Source organism: Macaca fascicularis, chromosome 1, assembly GCF_037993035.2.
Source record: "Macaca fascicularis isolate 582-1 chromosome 1, T2T-MFA8v1.1".
NCBI lineage: Eukaryota > Metazoa > Chordata > Mammalia > Primates > Cercopithecidae > Macaca > Macaca fascicularis.
Genome location: NC_088375.1, coordinates 51,075,187 through 51,097,336, shown reverse-complemented (window position 1 = coordinate 51,097,336; position 22,150 = coordinate 51,075,187). Strand labels below are relative to the sequence as shown.

Here is a 22,150-nt window from a genome sequence, read left to right as displayed (position 1 = left end):
ATCTTTGGCCAAAAAAAGTTGCACCTAAATATAATCAAGCCTCTAGTATAGAGCTAACTTCCATTTGTAAGAAAGAGAGAAATAGAGAAAACAAGTTAAAGTCACAAGGAAGTAAAGACACAGATCCAGAATGTGGCACATTCCGCAGAATGTGACCCAGTTTCTGCACAAATCAATGACATGAAAAGAAGGGGCCTTAGGGGAAAAGAGGCTGCTCTAGATTCAAAAACAAAAATGCTTAAGAGACTTAACACAAGTCCCACAGGTTGCATTTAGTTAAGTTAATATGTTATGTTAAGGCAATATTTTCCTAGTCTTTGGGACAACTGGAATAATTTGATAGTGGACTGAATATTGAATAACACCAAAAAATTACTACTAGTTTTGTTGGATGTGCTATAATATTGTCATATGGAAGAAACTGCCCTTATATAGATGCATTTTGAAAGCCATAGGAATAACGTATCTGGGGTTTTCCTTAACATACTGCAAAAATGGGGGTAAAAAACAAAAGGACAAAAATAAATGTGACAAAATCTTAATATCCATCAATCTGATAAATCTGATAGGTATTTATTGTTCTTTATATTAATATTCTATTGTAAATGTTTGAAAGTCAAATTAACTTAAATGAAAATCTCTTCATGAAACTAGGCAGAATTCACCATTATAAAAGTATCTGAATTCTTGCAGAAAATATACACAAGCAATTTTTGTCTTGAAATTTTCACTGGCTTACTATATAGGTAAGTAAAGAATATTTGAATTGCCATTACCATACCCAATTGGTATCATTATCTGAGAATATTTGTAGTGTAAAAACAGGTGTATAAGACTTAGAGGCTCAGTAATTGTTCACAAAGGGTACAGCAGCATAGTGTTCAATGAATTCTCATGCATGTCAATAGTAACAGTAATAGTAATTTTTTAAGCTCCCGTTGTATGCTAGACACTGTTCTAGACTCTTTACATATTTCTAATTCATTCCACAATCTTAAAGGTTGGTATTATGGTAATGGTATGATACTCTGATATGATCATCATTACCATTTTACAGTAGAGAAAACTGACGTTTACAAGGTAACTTGCTCAAGGACAGTTCCCTTTGGATTCTTTCTGAATCAAAAGACCAGAATCTTTTTCACTACTCAGGGTAAGAATTCTGCCAAACTATTTCTACAAATGTACATGTACTGATTATGCATATTATACTACGATTCTTGCCAAAGAAATAAACAAAGATGACCAACATGCAGAACACTGCAGAAAGTTCAAGGTATTTTGATACATTTTCAAACTTGGTCCAAATATCCCTGTGAGGAAGCAGACAGGTGGTAAAAGGACAGTGAAGGATTTGTGAGGTATCTTTCTAGCCAATCCTGCCTGGATACAAACCCCAACTCTACCACTTACAACCTAAGTGACTTGGCCTCTTAACTCTTCTCAGTTTTTATGTCACTTAAATGTGAATCCTAACAAATGGTTGTTTACTTTGACTTGGGAAAAGTAAAGATGTCATACAATGAAATATGAAAGGGTCCTAATTTTTATATCTGGTACATAGCTGGCATTCTAGATGTTAACACCCTTCTCTTATCCACCTTTTATGATTTGTGTGCATAACAGAACAATTTCAATCATAACTGTTCTTTGAATGCTAACCCTCACTGCCATTAGCAAAAGGAACCATATATTGCACACTATATTGCTTTTCTTGGCCCAAGGCATGGTTGCCCTAAGTGTTTCTATATAAAATTGTGTTTTAACCTAAACATTTTATGTATGTCAGGTCGAACTATTGTTCTCAAGGGTTGCTAGCAATAGGCAGCAACATTTACCTTCCACAAATGTCACTTCAAAAGCCGCTTTAGGGGAGATTGCTTCATCTGTGGCATTGACCCTGCCTTGTGCCCTTACCCACTAGCAAACACCTTGGCTAAGTCAGGGAAACTCTGCTGCACATTGGCTGTATTCACTGATAGTCAAAAATCATAAGGCTAAAAAATTAAAACCTGACAACCATTTGGAGAAAATTGTTTAATTAAATGCTTTTCAATATGCTATAGCCTTGGTAGCATTGAGCTCTGTTATCTAAGATTTAAACCGATACATACCCTTCCAAAGACCTCCAAAGTATTTTCTTTGAGTTAATATTCAGATCATATTAATGTCCATGGGAAAAACACCCTGGGGACAGAGACACACCACTTTGTTAGATCCAGAAAGGAAATTAAGATATATCTTTATAGAAAACTGTGTGTTGTATTTATTAGTAACCCACGATGATGCTCAATTTGGCCAAAGAGTTAAAAGTAAATCATTTTAAATCTAGGGCATCTACCTCTCTCATCTCTAAAGAAGTACTCATGTTCAAAAGATACTAAATTTTCTACTTTTAATTAGTTGTCATTTTGAAGTCAACCTCTAAACAGCATGAAAGGGATCAGCTCACAGGAAACTGAGTGTGACAAAAATCCAGGCATCTGAAACACAAAATGCCACCTTCTTTACTCTTGAAATTCCCAGTCCTTGCTGTCATATTTGGAATGGTAGGCAAGGGAGATGAAAGACAATTACAAATTCCCTTTCCACTCTCAGTAAAGCATCTCCATTTTCACAGCTCCAATAAGCTGGCCACAAGAGGTTTAACTTGGGAGAATTAAGACCTGCTATACATACTAAGTAAATCTTACAAGTTCTTTAAGGGGTGCTCAAGAGACTTGGATATGTTATATAGCTCTCACAGCTGCCAATATTTATATTTGAAGTCATCACTCACTGGGTATTGAGACAAATCAAGAAGATGGGAAAACTTTCTGAATTTTAGACAATGGATAAGATTTAAAAATATGCATGGTATATGGACTGATACACCCAAAGTGAATTGAAGCCTCTGCAGATTTTTATAGACTTGGAAAATAAGAAAGTAATCATATGTAGAATCTTGGTTCTATACAGTATAGAGTAAAACAAAGACAAAACAATGGTGTAGAAATTACATTATGAAATGTGTTAGGTAGCAGATGTTTTGAAAACCACATTCGATGGAGAAAGTTACCTCTTTAAAATGTATTCACTAAAATAGTGATTATCAAATTCCATGTATGTAAAAATCATAATGGGTACTTATTAAAAATTTTGAATCTTGAAAGCCAGCTTAAGAGGCTCTGAATTAGCAAGCCTTGGAAAAAACCTTGGAATATTATGGCTCTCTAGAGGGACAGAATTAATAGGATACATGAATATTCGAGAGGCAGTTTATTAAGGAGAATTGACTCACACAATCACAAGGTAAGGTACCATCACAGGCCATTTGCAAGTTGAGAAGCAAGAAAATCAGTAGTGCATCAGTCAAAGTCCCAAAACGTCAAAAGTAGCGGGCTGACAGCCTAGCCCTTCAGTCTGTGGCCAAAGGCCCAAGAGCCCCTGGAAAACCACTGGCATAAATGCAAGAGTCCAAAAGTTGAAGAACTTGGAGTCTGATGTTTGAGGGCAGAAAGCATCCAGCATAGGAGAAAGATAAAGGCCAGAAGACTCAACAAGTCTAGTCCCTTCCATGTTCTTCTGCCTACTTTATCCTAGCCACTCTGGCAGCATTTAAATGGTGCCCACCCAGACTGAGGGTGGGTCTGGATCTCCCAGCTCACTGACTTAAATGTTAATCTCCTTTGACAAACCCCTCACAGACACACCCAGGAACACCACTTTGCCTCCTTCGATCCAATCAAGTTGACACTCAATATTAGCCATCACATTTGGGAATCTGAATTTTTAATAAATACTCCAAGTAATTATAATGCATATATCTGAGAACTGTGTTTTGCAAAACACTTCAATTAAGGAGAAAAGGAAACAAATGCAAACTTGACTTTCAGTGGAACTAGAGTACAGATAAAACCCCAAACTTCAAATATATATGAAAGGGCTGCCAAAAACAGTAGAGATGAAGTTATATGTCTGAAGATGTGAAATGGAGAGCAGAGACAGAGCTTAGTAAATCAAACTAAGATTTACTTAGTAAGTATAGCAAATCTTAATTCTCCTTGAACTTTTCAGATTTAAGAGGCAGTTGCCAGCATTCATGTCTTGAACCCGAAAGGATATATGTCAACGTACAAAAATTTAAGTCCGTTTTCACAAAGGAAGAGCAGGGTACACAGGTAAGTACAAGCTTCACTGGACTGGATATGGCTCCGAGAAGCAGAGATGATAAAGCTCCCCAGATGAGCTATTTGTAAGTAGTGGCTGCCATTTTGAAAAGAGAATAGTAGTAAAAAGTTTACCAACTGCCTGTTTACTTTGTCTTGGGAAAAGTCAAGTTTAAACAAACTCACACAGAAAAAAAAAAATGCTGGATGATAAAAATTCCATCTAGTCTAGAACATGGTCTTCAACTCTCCCCAAATTAATCATCCTGCAACAGCCAGTATGGGAAAAATTTATCTCTTTCAAAGATGAGTAATCAAAAGGAAAGCAAAACAGGATAAATAAGATCCACTGAAAGGATTGCAAGAGAAAAAACAAAAAAAAATAGAAAAATAACCCTCACCAGAAACCTTTGGCCCTGAGGCAGATAAATACTGTTAAACTTTTTACCATGAATATTTAAAACCTAAAAAAATGGCTCTATAAAACAAGAACACAATGCAGAGATGAAAAAACTTAGGGTAGAGATAGAGGAAAAATTAGGATGAGATGGAACATGACTAGCAGAATTTGATAATTTGGGGGTAGGGGCGACAAGGAAGGTGGTACTGTAGTGGAACCATGAGAGAAATAAACACAAAATTATAAGGATTATATATGGAGAAGGACAGAGCTGAAAATGCAGAAGGGACTACAAAGAGAAATGAGGAAGTGAATAAAATGAAATAAACATTTTAAAAGAATTATAAGTAAAATGACAGTTGCAAGGGAAAGGCATAGGCATAACTTGCTATCCAAAGGGAGAAAGTGAAATGATAGAGCAGGACACTTATTTAGAAACATAATTTTTAAAAAAATCCTGAAATGAAAAAAGACTAAAAGGGGACATCATATCTCGAGGAAAACTAACCAGAATCATAAATACCAGGAATAATCTAGCAAACTTCTCTACTTCAAGGATAATGAAGAATCATATGAGCTTCCAAGCAAAAAAAAATGATCAAGTTATCTGAGGATAATAAAAATCAGACAAGGCCTCAGTCTTTTCCAGATATATTTCACTTTAGAAAACAATGGGAGAATTCACACAAATTCCTGAAGCAAGAACCAATATTGTTAAAATGGCCATACTGCCTAAAGCAATCTACGGATTCTACACTGTTCCTATCAAACTACCAATATCAAAAAGAACAAAGCCAGAGGCATTGTACAACCCAACTTCAAACTATACTATAAGGCTACAGTAACCAAAACAGCATGGTACTGGTTCAAAAACAGACAAACCAATGAAACAGAATCAAGAACCCAAAAATAAAGCTGCACACCTCCAGCCATCTGATCTTTGACAAGTCAACAAAAATAATATGGAAGGGACTCCCTATTCAATACATGGTGTTGAGATAGCTGGCTAGTCATATGCAGAATGAAATACAAGACTCATTTCAAGTATTAGCAATAACAATAAAAATATCAATGAGACCTAATTAAAACTAAGGGCATGTAACCATGATTGTGAATTAGTGGGATACAGAAGAGTGCAATCCAAAGCAGCTATATCCTTTCCCACAACTACCTCCTGAAAACCAACCATGCCACTCCTTTCTCCCTGATACTGAACAAAATCTCATGTAAAACCTAAAGCTATTCTGGTTACCATTGAATAACAAAAAGTTACACCTAGTCTCAAGGACATTCTCAGTACAGCATTTACATTTTTGTAGTCTCATGTAATAGTTAAAATTGCAAACTTCATTTAAAGGTAAGCTTCTTCCACCCGCTTAACTGTCTACTTTTAGCCAGAGGCCAACAACAGCAAAGGAAACAGCAAGTTGTGCCTCTATTTCCAAGGCTTGGGCTTCTCCTTTGCACTTCAGAATCAACTGTGGTTTCTGGCCCCACTAGAATGAGCACTGGAGATGGAGATGAAGGGGAAGGAATAGTTAGAGATACAGGATAACCCTGTTCCTCACACTGAGCAATTTTCCAGTTATCTTCAGACACCAACTGGGTGTCCAACAATAAAAGTTCAGTCCTACAAGACCATCTCACCACATCAAATGCCAGTCACAAGTAGTGGGTCCCCAGGTTACTCACACTTTTATCTGAATGGCTACAAATCAGGATTTTCCACAACTCCCCCCTCAAGTTTGATAATTTGCTATAATAGCTCACAAAACTCAAGGAAACATTGTCCTTACTATTAATGGCTTACCATAAAAAAAAAAAAATTACAAAAGATCCAATCGAAGAGCCAAATGATAAGGAACATAATGTGAAGAAGGGTCCCAAACACAGGAGTTTCTGTCCCCATGGAGTTTTGGGGGTACCAATCTCCAGCCATGTGGATGTGTTCACCAACCTGGAAGGTCTCCAAATCCCTTCATTTAGGGCTTATATGGAGGTTCAAGAGGTTGAGAGGTGGGTTGAAAGTTTCAACCCACTAATCATGCCTTGGTCTTTCTGGCAAAAAGCTGTATCCTGATTCTGTCTAGGGACCCCAGCCACCAGTCATTCATTAGCACATTACATTACATTACACATTACATTTCTCTGGAGATTCGAAGGGTCTTAGAAGCTCTTTGGTCAGGAACAATAGATTAACACCAACTATTAAAAGATGCTTCTATCATTCCATCACTCAGGAATTTACCAGGGTTTTAGCAGCTGTTTCAGGAACTGGAGGACAGAGACCAAATATGTTTCTTATTATTTCACAGTGGCACAGCTCTCTCTGGGCTTGAACAGTATTTAAAGGTGACATTCTCTGATGGTACACAATGTGAGTTCTTTGGAGACTTTCCCATCACTAGGATTCTCTCACCTGATTTTCCACTCATATAAGTAATGCCCCTTTGGCCAGGTGTTTACAATGTCACCTTGCCCTACCATTTGCCCCTTCTCTTGGGCAAGGTTCCTTTAAAAATGGCCCTAGGCCAATATCTTTGCCATGCCAGAATGGCACTGTATAGGAGTGGGTCTGAATGTTTCTTATTAAAGTGGACTTCATATTCAAAAACTGAAATTTCAGACTTCTGTTGAGAGATTTTCTGAAGGTTTTACTTTTAAGATTTCAACACTTGAAAGCTTTTAGTTTGCTGGCAATGAGGCGGAAAAGATGCTTAAAGGGGATGTCCACCTGTCATCAGTAGCAGGAGGCTGTAGGGTCTTTGGAGGTAGAAGCTAGGAGGATGGAAGACATCTCTCATGTCGAAGTAATCCAGTGAGGAAGCCTACAGGACCCTCAAAGTAATTTATGCATGTGACCCACAGTTGGGTACCAGCCATACAAAGGCTCTCAATGGACACCAAGTTATCCAGGGACCAGTTACACAAAATGGTCTCTGCCTCCCAATTTACCCCCTCCATTTACATTGTATACACAAACAAGAAGTTAGAAGGGAACAAAATATGTTCCTAACCAGGCAACACCCAATTCTCACATGCCAACATTGGAGGAGAAATAACAAAACAGCCCATGTGGCCTACGTCCCCCAGTCAATGGGGACAATCAGACAAGAATACCCATCGTAAACACACAAAACACTTAGAGGCCAGGCACTGTTGAGTGCCTTATGTGGATTAACTAATTTCATCCCTACAAAACCTAAGTAAATACTACGGTCTTTACATAATAAACTGAGGACAGAGACTTTAGGGCCCTTACTCAAGTTCACACAGTTAAAACATTCCACCTCTGGTTTAGGAGTCCATGATCTTCAATACCACCCTCTACTAATGAAAAAGTCCAAGTTCTGAATAGGCAGGACTAGGAATTAACTAAAAACAGGGTGGGAGAAACAAGAAAACTTACCAAGACATCCTTCAGAGATGGGATGGTGGGGCGGGGGAAGATTTGATGAGGGGCTACGAATGTAGAAGAATCATCTCATACTGAGGAGAGACTGTTCAGATCAAGTCATGTCTCAGACTAGACAGCAAATGGGCAAAATAAGTATACCTACTTTCCTCATCCCAATAATTGCAGTCTGGTTTGGGAGCTCTCAACCACAGTCCCAAACTTACTGGGCCACAGCCAGCCTCTGTGGTGCCAAATGCCGGCCTGAATCTCCACCTGCAGGCTGTTCTTGGGCCCCCTTCTTGTGATGACAGCTATTCCCATCCCAACTACATCTAAAATTGGACTCCAACCGATTGCCTAGACTCCAACCGATTGCTTTTCATCTCTCTCTGGAGCCCCATTTCCTCCATGCTATGTCTAATTTCAAGGTCTTACCTTCCCCAAAGCTGTTCTATCCTATCCTAAAAGTCTCGAACCCATCAATTTTATATCACCATTTTTTTTCTTTTCAACCCTATTTTTTTTTAATCTACTACCCATCAGTCTATGCCATAAAAGCAATATAGAACTAGAAGTTAAGACAAATTTAGAGGTCAGAAGAGATGACTCAGTCTAAATCCCGGCTCTGGAATTCAGCAGAATTTGTGAGCAGTAAATAAGAGCTCCCAAAAGACCCTCAAGATTTGATATGTCAGGCAGACACCACAATTCCCTGAGTTTTTATGGTTATATCAAAAGCAAATTTCCCCTATGTACTTGATGTGCCTTCGAGCATATCTCTAACACATAAAAAGATCCAACCCCTCAAATTCTCAGGTTGTATTAACACAAAGTATTTTTAAAAATGAATCTCCCCAGCTGACATGAACATACCAAAGCATGCATGCACAAGATGTTTACTTTTTTCAGTAAAAATATGTACACGTTCTGGGAAAACTTTACAGGAATTACAGCTTATTTACTGCTGCTTGAAACAGAGAAAAGCCTTGTCATGTCTTCTTAGAAAGGGACCCTTTGATATACTACTGAAATTGGCTTCTCTGTTTCAAAACACTCTTCTGAGATGCTCAGTCCCATACCCCTTCCTTCCCATATCCTTTGTTAAAGGCCTGAAGTCAGTATGTGGTTCCCAATTCAGGACATGCTTGCAGTGTTTGAATTTGCATAAGCACATCAGGAAATCTTTGCTGTAAGGACACGTTCTGGCCTCATGGCATACTTTCATAAATGCAACGCTAAAAATGGTTTCCTGCAGTGCAGATACAGCCCTGTCCATTAGAAAACAGGTCATTTGGCCACCCTACTGAGCTGCCCCACAACCAGGGAGAAGGCAGAAATGACTCAGCATTTAACATGGACTCAAATGGTCCAGAAGTCTGTTTTTCAAGATGAATGCCAGTACACCCATAGCTATGCTTAAGACTTTACAAAATACCTACAGATAACTACATTCATTATGGAGCTATCAACTAGAGGCAAGTAACTTAAAATGTGTTATGCATCAGGTACATGGTATTTCACTTTCCAAATATTAAATGTTTCATCATAAATAAGACAGACATTAAATTGGCAATATCACATTAATTGTAACACAGTAAATATCAAACACTACATCCCCAGCTAACACTATTTAGTGTTGCCAATTAGAGTTTTTAGCTTCGCAGTTTTGCTAGGTAACTACAATTTCTTAGGCTCCAAACTGAGGGAGGGGGAGAAGTAGACCCTGCTATGCCTATGAGAATGAGTCAGTGAGGAAGATAGTTTGCCTTTACATATTCACAGCGGGTCGTGAGCTATTGAAGTCAAGAAAAAGTCTTGCATTGTCTCACATGATTTTTATGCCATGTAATGGATAGTTTTCCCTATCATAAGCTATCAAAGACACATCTTTTATAAGACTATTTCTAATATGACATAACTTGGCATATGACATGTAGTGTATACAAATAAATGTATAAAGGGAGCCGTTGCTCCTCTAGATTTTAAGCAATTTTCACAAATAATGAGTTTACATTTTATAATATCCCTTAAAAAATTGTTTTCTTCTGAAAACATATGCTCATCAAGAGGAAGAAATGTTTTCTTGGGAAAAATATCTATGTTCTTTGCCCATTTTTAAAATTGGTTATTTTGCTATTGAGTTCTATAAGTTCCTCGTATATTTTAGATATTAACACCTTATTGGCTATACAGTTTGCAGATATTCTCTTCTAATCTATAGGTTGCCTTCTCATATTGTTTTCTTTGCTATGCAGCAATGTTTTAGTTGCATTTAGTACCACTCTTTTTTGCCTTTGTTGCCTGTATTTTTAGTGTCATATCAAAATATCATTGCCAAAATCAGTGTCATAGAGTTTTTCCCCTATGTCTTCTTCTAAGTTTTATGGCTTCAGGTTTTAAGTCTTTAATCCATTGTTAGTTTCTTTGTATGTATGGTAAAATCAGATTTTTTTTGGCATGTGGAAATCCAGTTTTCCCAATGCCATTTATTGAAGAGACTTTTTTCCCTGTCGCATATCCTTGCTGGCTTTGTCAGAGATTAGATGACAATATATGCATGAGTTTATTTCTGGGATCTCTATTCTGTCCCATTGGTCTGTGTGTCTGTTCTTACTCTGGTACCTATTGTTTTGATTATTACAGTTTTATAATATAATTTGAAGTCAGAAAGTGTGATGCCTACAGCTTTGTTCTTGCTCAAGATTGTGTTACCTATTCCAGGTCTTTTGTGATTCCATATGAATTTTAGAATTGTTTTTTATATTGCTGTGACAAATTCCATTGGAATTTCAACAGGGATTGCACTGAATATGTAGATTTCTTTGGTCAGCATGGACACATACAAATGACCAACAGGTAAATGAAAAGTTGCTCAACATTACTAATCATCAGAGATATGCAGATAAAAATCACAATGAGATACCACCTCACATACATTAGAATGGCTATTATCAAAGTCAAAAGATAAGTGTTAAGGATGTAAAGAAAAGGGAACCCTTATACATTGTTGGTGGAAATGTAAATTGGTTCAGTCATTATGGAAACAGTATGAAGATTCATTGAGAAATTAAAATGGAACTACCACATGATCCAGCAATCCCACTTCTTGGTATATAATCATGCATCACTTAACAGAAATACATTCTGAGACACGCTTCCTTAGACAATTTTGTCACGTGAATATTATCGAGTATACTTACACAAATCTAGATTCTATAGGCTACTACACACCTAGGCTGCAGACCTGAACAACATGTTAGTGTAAAAAAAAAATACTGTAGGCAAACACCAAATAAGCATTTGTGTACCTAAACATATTTAAACATAGAAAAGGTACCATAAACGTGTGGTATAATTTTATGGGACCATCATATGTGCATCATATACACAAAAGAAATAAAATCACTATCTCAAAGATAATTCATATTCATTACAGCACTATTTGCAACAGTCAAGATATGGAAACAACCCAAGTATCCATCAATGAATGCATAGACAAATTGTGTAGACACACCACAATTTATCCACGCATTCATTGATGGATACTTGGGTTGTTTCCATATCTTCCACATGTAGTGTCTATATGTCTCTCATATGTACATACACAAAATAGGATACATATATCCCATGTATACACACACAAATTATTCAATCTTTAAAAAGGAAACAATTTTCAGCTGGGTACAGTGGCTCACGCCTGTAATCCCAGCACTTTGGGAGGCTGAGGCGGGCGGATCACGAGGTCAGGAGATCGAGACCATCCTGGCTAACACGATGAAACCCCGTCTCTACTAAAAATACAAAATATTAGCCTGGCATGGTGGCGGGCACCTGTAGTCCCAGCTACTCGGGAGGCTGAGGCAGGAGAATGGCATGAACCCAGGAGGCAGAGCTTGCAGTAAGCTGAGATCGCACCACTGCACTCCAGCCTGGGGGACAGAGTGAGACTCCATCTTAAAAAAATTTTCATTTGTAATATGGATGAACCTGAAGAACATGATGCAAAGTGACAAATAAGCCAAACAGACAAATATTGCATTATTCATTTATATGTCAATTCTTAAAAAGTTGAACTCAGATATAGCCTAGAAGGTCGGGGAGGGAGATGTTGGTCAAGGAATACAAGCTTGCAGTTATAAGACTATGCTATCGTGAATAGTGCTGCGATTAACATACATGTGCATGTGTCTTTATAAAAGAATGATTTATATTACTTTAGGTATATACCCAGTAATGGGGTTGCTAGGTCAAATATTTCTGGATGGGCTGGATAAAGAAAATGTGGTACAGATACACCATAGGATATCATGCAACCATAAAAAAGAAAAAGATTAAGTCCTTTGCAGGGACACAGATGGAGCTTGAGGCCATTATTCTTAGCAAACTAACACAGGAAAAATAAAATGCCACAGGTTCTCACTCCTAAGTGGGAGCTAAATGACGAGAACACATGTACACAGAGGGGAACAACACACACAGAGGGGGCCTTTCAGAGGGTGGAGAGTGGGAGGAGGGAGAGCATCAGGAAAAAAATCACTAATGGGTACTGGGCTTAATACCTGGGTGATGAAATAATCTGTACAATAAACCCCCATAACACAAGTTTATCTGTGTAACAACCTGCACTTGTACCCCTAAACTTAAAAGTCAAAAAAAATTAGAACCAAAATTTGACAAATATAAAAAGACTAATATGCTCTGGAGACCTAATGTATAGCATAGAGACTGTAGTTAATGTATACTTTAAATGTGATGAGATATGATGAGAACGTCATCACCAAAAAAGGTAACTGAAGTGATTAATACGTTAATTTGATTGTAGGAGCTAAAAGATTTTGTGTGTATAATATGTAGAAAGTTATTTTACTCTTGTCAGGTAAATAAGCAACTAATCTAAGAAAGATTAACTTATTCTATTATTTGAAGGTCACTACAGTTCCAGTAACTTTACCAGGCAAACAATGAAATTACTTAATAGAAGTTGTCTGTTTGGATAAAGTGAATATAGCCATGCCTAAATACAGGAATACCTATTAAATGCATTCCTCAAGGCATATGAAGCTTATTCTAATAAGTTTATAATTCTAGGTTATAATTATGTATCTTTAATGTACTTGGTTCACTCTCAACTAATTTGTAGTTCATGATCTAAACGGGTAAGAAGCCCTTAGAACACATTAAACACATTGTACCTACCTCCATGACAAAAGGAGTGAGTGCTTGCTCTCCCTAGAAGTCCTCCCTCCCACCAGAAGACAAACGGAAAGCTGCTGCAACTCCAAGGAGCTTTCAGAGGCGACCTTGTTAGAACAGGGATTTAGAACCCCCTACCACACAATCTTTCCATCTCTTTCACAGAGAGAGACTTAAAGGTGAGCATCCATGTCTGAAGAAAGTTCCTAAAGCCAACACGGGTTCATAAGCACTTCAGATGGTATAGTCAACCGTTTTGTGAGCATTACTACTTCCATCTTTTTCTTCACCCTTTGGTTCGTCTTTTACTCCCTCCTCTCCTCACCATAAACTGGAGTCGGGTAATTACACTTAGAGATAAATAAAATGGCTGACCCTAAAGTCCTCTGCCCTTCTCCCTTTACCAGGATGGCTACCTGCCTGGATGGCTGACTTGAATTTCTGAGGTCAGAATTTTTATTCATATTGAGAAAATTCAAAGATAAATCAATAGTACAAACAGAATATTTGGTCAAACCTAAATTCAGTGTTCAAAGGACAAAGATTTTAAAGTCATTCTATTTTCCTTTGTATTACTAAAGAAAATGTTCAATTGCTGACACATATGAAGATACCTGACTCTTGTGTTTGACATTAAAGCATTTTCTTAAAAAATTGTCCCTTTCAAGAAAATTTCCTTAGATTGCTTAAACATCCCTTCAAAGGGTTAGCATGCCTGTGTTAGTAGCAATGTAAGACAATATGAGAATAGTAACGCTAAGAGCTTAAAATGCATATTTTTTCCTAATACTTTGTATATAATGAAGTGTGTGAGAGAAGTTATTTTAAATGTATAACTAGAATTATAAACTTAGAATAAGCTTCACATGCCTTTGACCATGTTTAAAAAAATTCTAATTGGGTAGCCATTAGACCCGGGTGGATCTGGCACTTTAAATTCCTATGTGAACAAAACAAAGCCCAATGTAAACAGCAAATTAAATAAATTGTACTAGTCAGAAATCAACTAACCTCAACTAGGAACTTTCTGCTCTAACCAATCAACATTGTTCTTTGCCTTGCTTCTGCAACCTCTTTACAGTAGTCCCCTTTTATCCACAGTTTTGCTTTTCATGGTTTGTTACCTTCAGTGAACTGTGGTCTGAAAATACTAATATTTTGAGAGAGACCATATTTATAAAACTGGTTGTACAGTATGTGGTTATAATTGTTCTATTTTAGTTATTAATCTCTTACTGTGACTAATTTATTAAACTTTATTATAGGTATGTATCCATTAAAAAACATGGTGTATATTATAGTTACTACCCTTGGTTTCAGACATCCATTGGGTGTCTTGGAATGTACTCCCCATGAATAAAAGAGGAATACTGTATAAAAGTTGTCCCTTTTACCCCTCCCAACAGAGCTGCTTGCAGATTGAAGCTACCCCAATTCAGGAGTCACTGAATGCTCAAATAAATGCTTTAAAATTTTAATGTGCTTAAGTTTGTTTTTAATCAACCAGAAGAACTCAGTTTGGATTGAACTATAATGTGTGGTATTGTGAACAAAATTGACATTTCTGAATAGGAAATATGAGACAGATTCACAATTACTCCATATATAAACTTTTTAAAAGCTGAACATATTAGACATGTTAAGTAAAGTTTCACACTGAACTCAGACTTGAGATGTAGTATTTAAGATCATTACTATTTCCTATAGAGCACCAAATAACTCAGATTAAGAGAATTTCTACCTTACATTTTTAAAGAAAGAGCTCTAAAATGAGGAAATAAATTACAAGTGATGGAAACCCTTTGCCCGAGGACCAGATTATTTCTTTAAAAAATAATGTATGACTTCTGTATTTAGTAAGCCCAGGAGCGTGGATCAAGGGGCTCCATATGCCACAGGGACAGCTTATCTCTCCACTCTTCTCACTCTTCTATGTGCTCATTATACTTTCAACTGGGCTTTCCTAACAAGGTGAGAAAGATGTTAATGACAACTTTGAGCTCCACAGATTACCAGTTCAGCAGCCTCAGTAGAAGGAAGACACCTTTTCCTGACACATTCAGTAAATACCCAGAGAGGACTCTGATTTAGCCAGGCCAGGAGTTGGAGGTGGCCCTGTGCTATCCAAACCACATGGACCGAGACCCAGCAAGGTTATAATCTTCCAGAGAGAAATCAGGTCCTGCTAACAAAACAGGTAGACAGCCGATTTCCCCTACAATTCTTAGATATCAAAACAGTAACATGAAAATTCTAAATGACTGAAACCAGTCTTTATGGCTGGCTTTTGTCATCTATCATGACACAGAACAGAAGCTTCATTCAGCCACACAGCAGAATACACAGAAATCTATTTTTTTAAAATAGCTTTATAACAATTTACATCCCATAAAATTCACTCATTTAAAGTATACAGCGGAATGGTTTTTAGTATATTTACAGAGTTGGACAACCATCACCACAATCAATTTGAGACCGTTTTCATTATGCAAAAAAGAAACCCTGTACCCATTAGCAATCTATTCCATCTCCTCCCCTCCTTGCAGCCTATGGCAAACATGAATCTATATTTTGTTGTTGTTGTACAAAATATTGCACTTAATGTATACAACTTGATACAACCTCACATATGCACTCACCCACGAAACCATCACCACAATCAAGATAACATATTCATCACTTCCAAAAATTTCTAAATGCCCTTTTGTTTTTTGTTGTTTTTGTTTGGAGGAGGTTTTTTGTGGTAAAAATAACATGAGATCAACCCTCTTAAAAATTTTAAGTGAAAAATACAATATTGTTAACTATAGGCACTATGATATACAGCACATCTCTAGAACTCATTCATCTGGTATAACTAAAAATTTGTATCTATTGAACAACTCCTGATTTCCTCCTTCCCCCAGCCATTGCTAAACACCATTCTATTCTGTTTCTATGTGATCAGTTAACTCTGTAAGTGGGAAAATACTACTTTACCTTCTCACACTTCACATGGGGCAAAGATTTAGGGATGTTCTCACAACTAGGGCTGCAAATCTGAGTGGCCCATCCACAAGAATTAAATAATACGAAATTATCTGTAGAATTTAATTGGCTATTAATTATAAATTACAATTGCCCAAAGACATTTCTTCTCTTGTGCCTTTAGCTGTAAATTATATTATTTAATATATGTTGTTATTTCCTTCTGTACCTATTTTACGACAAGCACTATGCTTGATCCATCATTTTTCCCTCATGTGGTGCTGCCTAGTATAATATCTTGGAGCTTATGATTTAATAAATATTTATTGATCTTCCTTGGTCTTTATTATTCTAAGAAAAAGAGACCTGGTTCTCTTTTTCAGGTTCTCATCATTAGGCTTGTGAAATGTGATATATAAAATGGTTCAGAGCCTTGAAATGCAGTCAGGAAGCCAGTCTAAGAACTACCTGCATGACCTAAAACCTTGCCAAACAGGAACTTGTCCTTAACATTTGAACTGTCCACAACATCCTGGAAAACAGCTGAATTTCACCAAAGCTGCAACTCCTAGACAGCGACAACCAATGAACTGTGGACTCATGTACTAAGCCAACCACTTTCACCAGTGATAACTCTTTCAAAACAACTTGTGATACTCTTAGCATCCGTTTACAAATCTCTACCATCCTACCTCTCTTCAGAACACAATTTAGCTTCTAGCCTAGTCTGTCTCCCAAATTGCAATTCCTAAGACCCCAAGAAATGCCTTATCTTACTGCTTTGCAGTCTAGTCTTTCACGTCTTCCTGGTTGATAGGCTCCACAAATAAGAGAAACTATGTGATGAGGAAGCAAGCTTTGTCAATACAGTCAAATTGACATTAAGAATTGCACAAGCTTTCCCCCCCCCAAAAAAAAAGTGGCTTCTCTTCAATTCACACCATTTGTTTCTTGAAATTTTGGAGACCACTTACAAAAGTTTAATGCAATCTTACGTATTTTGGATAAGGCACTTTATAACATTAGGATCAAAATGGCTGCTATAGTTATTTTCTGTAAGTGGTTTCCACTAAGATAACGACTTTATTAAATATTAAACTTTATTACATTATATTACGTTAATTACATTACTTTATTAAAGACTAAACTTTATTATACCACATTAACTTTCTTTCCAGTAAAATATTACATGGAGTAAGAATTTATATAGATAAGTAGTCATAGATATAATCTTTAAAAACAATACCTTCTGATAAGTCATGTGAAACATTACTTTTAGCTTCTTCCCCTTACCAAATAGTGCCACTTATTAGAGTCCTGTGCATTGTTCTGCACCAATAAGTTGAGCAGCTGACAAATGCAATTGGATTATTAGAAATCTTATTTTCCCTTGATTATAGTACAGTCTGCAACCCATGACTCCATATGGTATTAAAATAAGTTTGATTAGAATTCTAACGGTAACAATACGTGCATCACATTCTTATTTCCAAACACATCACTGGTATGAATGAGCGTTAAACACTAACATGTACTTTTAAAACATTATCAACAAAATCCCCCAGTAAACAGCCAAACACCACAGAAAACCAGAATTAATCCTACTATCCAAAATTGTTCTGTGCAAAAATGAAACAAGAATACAATCTACTTCTGATTTGACCCTCATTAAAGTAATGCAGCATATTACAGTGGGATATTCTAATGGGCAAAAGGAAAAAAGTTATTGGAAACACACTATTCATATGGCTTTTCCAAGGAAGTCCTAAATTTGAACAGAGCAGCCTGTTCATTTACATTGTTTCCAACACATTTAAGAAGTGTATAAAGAAATACCCTAAGGAAGCTTTTTAGGTTTGTAAACCAAGCACTTTGCCTTTACCTTTATTTGCTCCCACCAAAATGCTAATGATATCTGAAATTTCCTGTGTCCCAAGGCATATGTATACTAACATTCATTTTACACAAGTAGTTACTACACAGACCACATGTACTGCAAAGCCTAAAATATTTACTCTCTGGCCATTTACAGAAAAAGTGTGCCAACCCCAATCTCAAACTAAAGCTAAAGACTAAGATCCTCCCTGCTTCATTGCTTTGTTAAATGCTGGCTCATTCTGTTACTGGATTGTCAAAGTTTCAGATTTAAATTCTGTAGCTGAAATTTACCTCTTAAAAATCAATCTCCTGTCATCTCACATAAATTTATACAATACTTACACAACAAATATGTTCGCACACAGCCCTTCCCTCTTCTGTATTGTAAACCTACCTTTCAGGTACCCTATGATGTAGGTCTCATCTGACTTTTATAAGGAAGGTATACATCTGCCTTGGAGCTATCACAGCTGTTTCCAATTAGCTAACTGACTAAATGATTAGACAACCACACATTTTAAAGTCTATTTTTCATCAATGTAGCTCGTAAATAAAGCTCTAAATTTTAGTCTCTAATCTCACTTGAATAAAAACCAATTCATGTTGGTCCCCTGAAAGCAGCAGGTTTGGGGACCAACAAACCCTTAGAAGACAAGTGGCCAGCACTAAAACCTCTAAGGGATGGAGGTAGCCCATTGGAAAGAAAAATTTGGAATAGCTGTTGGTAATCTTTCCATTTATTCCCTTAATTTGAGCCCTTAAACTCCTACAGCTGCCTGCCCACCCATCTTTCTACTTCCCCTCTTTCTTCCTTTTCCTTTTTCCTTATCCCTGGAAGAAATAAGTGGAACCAGATCTCAGACAGTAAAGAAACAGAAAGCAAGAGAAAAAATACTTTAGCTCCTTCTCTGCTTCCACCCTGTATTAGTCTATTTTCATGCTGCTGATAAAGACATACCGAGACTGGGTAATTTATAAAGAAAAAGGAGTTCAGTGGACTCACAGTTCAGCGTGGCTAGGGACGCCTCACAATCATGGTAGAAGGTAAAATTCATGTATTACATGGCAGCAGACAAAAGAGAAATGAGAACCAAGTGGAAGGGTTTCCCCCTATAAAACCATCAGGTCTCATCAGACTTATTCACTACCACGAGAACAGTATGGGGGAAACTGCCCCCATGATTCAATTATCTCACGCCAGGTCCCTCCCACATGTGGGAATTATGGGAGCTAAAATTCAAGATGAGATTTGGGTGGGGACACAGCCAAACCATATCACACCTTAACCCCATATTCTATGCAAAATGCTTACACTGCCATCTATAAATTATAAATTCAACATGAACATCACAAAAAGCAAAATGTCTGAAACATCAGCCACATGCATTATGTAGTCTCACTAATACAAAGCCTAAAGACTAACACACAGAAGCAATAAGGTCCAAAGCTGTTCATACTGTTTTCAAACTTGAAAGTTAATAAATATGGGAAAATCCTGAATTATAGTTTAAGGATGTTGTCAGTATTCAGATTATAGTTTGGGTCAGGACAGGAGAAAGAAAGTAAAAGGGGATCTAGTAAAGAATATTCCAGAAAAATCATTGAAAATGCAGCAAGATCTTCAGGAGAAATGACATTTTCCTCTAGCAGAGAGAGTGTCTTTGAATCTTAAAATTTTTCCACACAGCAAAGGGAATAGAAGTTGGATATTGACACCCATGAGAAATAACAGTAGAAACAATCTCCACATCCAAAGGGAAAAGATAAATAAATGAATAAAGCTTTGAAGCATAAAGACCCGAGGCCCCTTGTCCATGTCTCATTATACTTCTCTAACCCTCTGAAATAAAGTAGCCCTAATTAAAAGCAGTAATTAAAAGAGAATCAGAGAGTAAAGGCAGGAAGATGGAAGGAGGAAAGAGAAAAGGTGGGGAGGAGGACAGGGATAATATAATGAGAAATATGAGCAAGAATGAGTTAGACAGTGGAAGAGCAGTAGACAGGAAGCTGGCTGGAAAGCAGACTTGGGAAACAATTCCAGTAGAAAGGGTAAAAGAATGGAAGTGTGGAGAGTGGGAGAAACAACACTGGTGAGGCATGGAAGAAGACGCAGGAAGGAAAAGCACAAGAACCAAGGAACAAATGGAGGGATCCTACTGAAAGAGAACTGAGGAACTGAGAACCTGTGAAGAATTATTCACCAAAAGGAAACCAGGTTGAGGAAGCAGAAGCAAAGACGGAAAAGATTAGGCAAAAGCAGACAGCTACAAAACACTGGTTAGTGTTTAAGATACCACTAGATATTTGAAACCATGGTAAAATTGTCTATGGGTGTGTTTTTAAAAATTAATTCAAAAGAGGAAAGGGATAAACTAAATTTTAAGAATCTAGATTCTGGTGAGAGAATTGTAGCCAGCTGAAAGCTGAGATACAAATTGTGAAAACTTTGGGGAGTTCAGGGAGAAAGCCATCTTTCAACATAACTGGCTGTTCAAGACCAATGACAGGGCAGAGGATCATCCAATGTTGAGAACAGTGTTCTTTTAACATGCCCTTGGGTACACAGAATATTAACTTGTCATTTCACCTGCAAGGGAATGAGAATAAAAAGTTGCACTGTGTTACTATGTGCCCAGCACAAAGTAGACACTCATTAAATATTTACCAATAAACTCTTTTAATGTTGTGAGACAAGTATCTTGGATTAAAGTACATTTGAAATCCCAGTTATAAGAAACAAATCTAAGGCTGTAACAAAATAAAAAAAAATATATATATATATATGAACTAAGATCTAAAAATATACTGCCATTTGTTGAATTCCCACTACATGTAAGATTCTAAGCATTTTACATATTTTCTCATTTAAACGTACTGCATACCTGCAAGATGGATGTTATTTTCTCCAATAAGCAGTTTAGGACACTAAAGCTCAAATAATTTTTGTGGGTTACCCACTGGCCAATGTGGACCACTGAATGGATCATGTGTACCAGAATATAAAACCCCATAAGTACAAGGGTTTTGGTCTATTTTGTTCTCTGCTGTTTCCTCTAGGAAAAAAAAAAAAAAAAAAAAAAAAAAAAAAAAAAGTCTGATACAAGGAAGAAACTGAGCAAATTTCTTTGAATAAATGCCTATTTATGATCAGACAGCTGAATATGACTATGGAAAAAAATGTTAGAGAATCTTGCCAACTAGTCTTTCAAATTCATGATGATTGACTTCAAAAGTAGGCTCCTCTCCTTAATATAGTGACCCAGGTTCGTTCAGTCCATTTTTATACATAGTATTTAAAACCATGAGTCAGGATGGTATCACTTCAAAGTGATTGTAAAGAAAAAAGGCCAATATTTACATACCTGGGAGACAAGAAAAACCCAGAAAATGAAGAAGAGGTGCTAGTAAGTCAGGGTAAGACCCAAGAGAAATGTGATGTCCCAAAAGCAGAGAGAGGGGTATGTTTCAAAAAGAAGAGAAGTGGCCAGTTTCCCTAGGAAATAGACTTCAAGACAGAGCTATCCATGCAGAAGGTTTACTGGGGAGTGCTCTCAGGATTAGCTCCAATAAGGAACTAGGAAACACAGGAGAGTGCAGAGAGAGAACTGAGATACGATGACAACAGGATCCGGAACCAACACAATAGGAAGCCAATAGGCTGGAATAGGCCTGTAGAGTTCCCTCTACCTTGAAGCAAGAAGCCTACACATCTGTCATTGGATGCAGCTGGTCTTGAGGCTGCAAATGATATTCATCACCACACACCTTTCTCCATTAAATAGATTCACTTCACCCTTGGAGATAATCTAAAATTATTCTCCTGATCACCAGAAATAAAGTCAAGTCACAATAGTACCTGGTCAGAAAAGTGCTGGGCCTGCTAGAAGAAGAAAGTGACTTTGCATAAAAGGAGCTGCAGGACTTAGCAACGTGTTTAATCTTCCATGCACCTGGAACCACACGCCCCAGTAGCTTTCCTCCTTAATACTCATTTGTGTCTAGTCTACACCATTGCCATACTGCGCACCCATACGACTGCCTCTGTAAAGCCTCCCTTAAAAGCTTGCGCCATCAGACACTACCACCAATTCCACCTCCTTGTAGCTGTTATATCCAGAGCCTCTCAATGGGGCCTCTGCAGTTTTTGAGGACTTTAGCTTCTGGGTT

At 37.2% G+C, this 22,150-nt stretch overlaps 1 long non-coding RNA gene across 7 annotated transcripts in view; it reads right to left on the bottom strand.

Moving 5' to 3' along the window:
- The window catches only part of LOC101925508 (uncharacterized), a 373,900-nt gene that overhangs the window by 234,784 nt on the left and 116,966 nt on the right, over positions 1–22,150 (bottom strand). Inside the window, exon 8 of one of the 7 annotated variants that reach the window (XR_012430866.1) lies at positions 2,115–2,187. The exons of the other annotated variants lie outside the window; for them this stretch is intronic. This is a non-coding gene — a long non-coding RNA (uncharacterized lncRNA). Of the gene's footprint in view, positions 1–2,114; positions 2,188–22,150 lie in introns of those variants that run through there. 7 annotated transcript variants of the gene reach the window in all.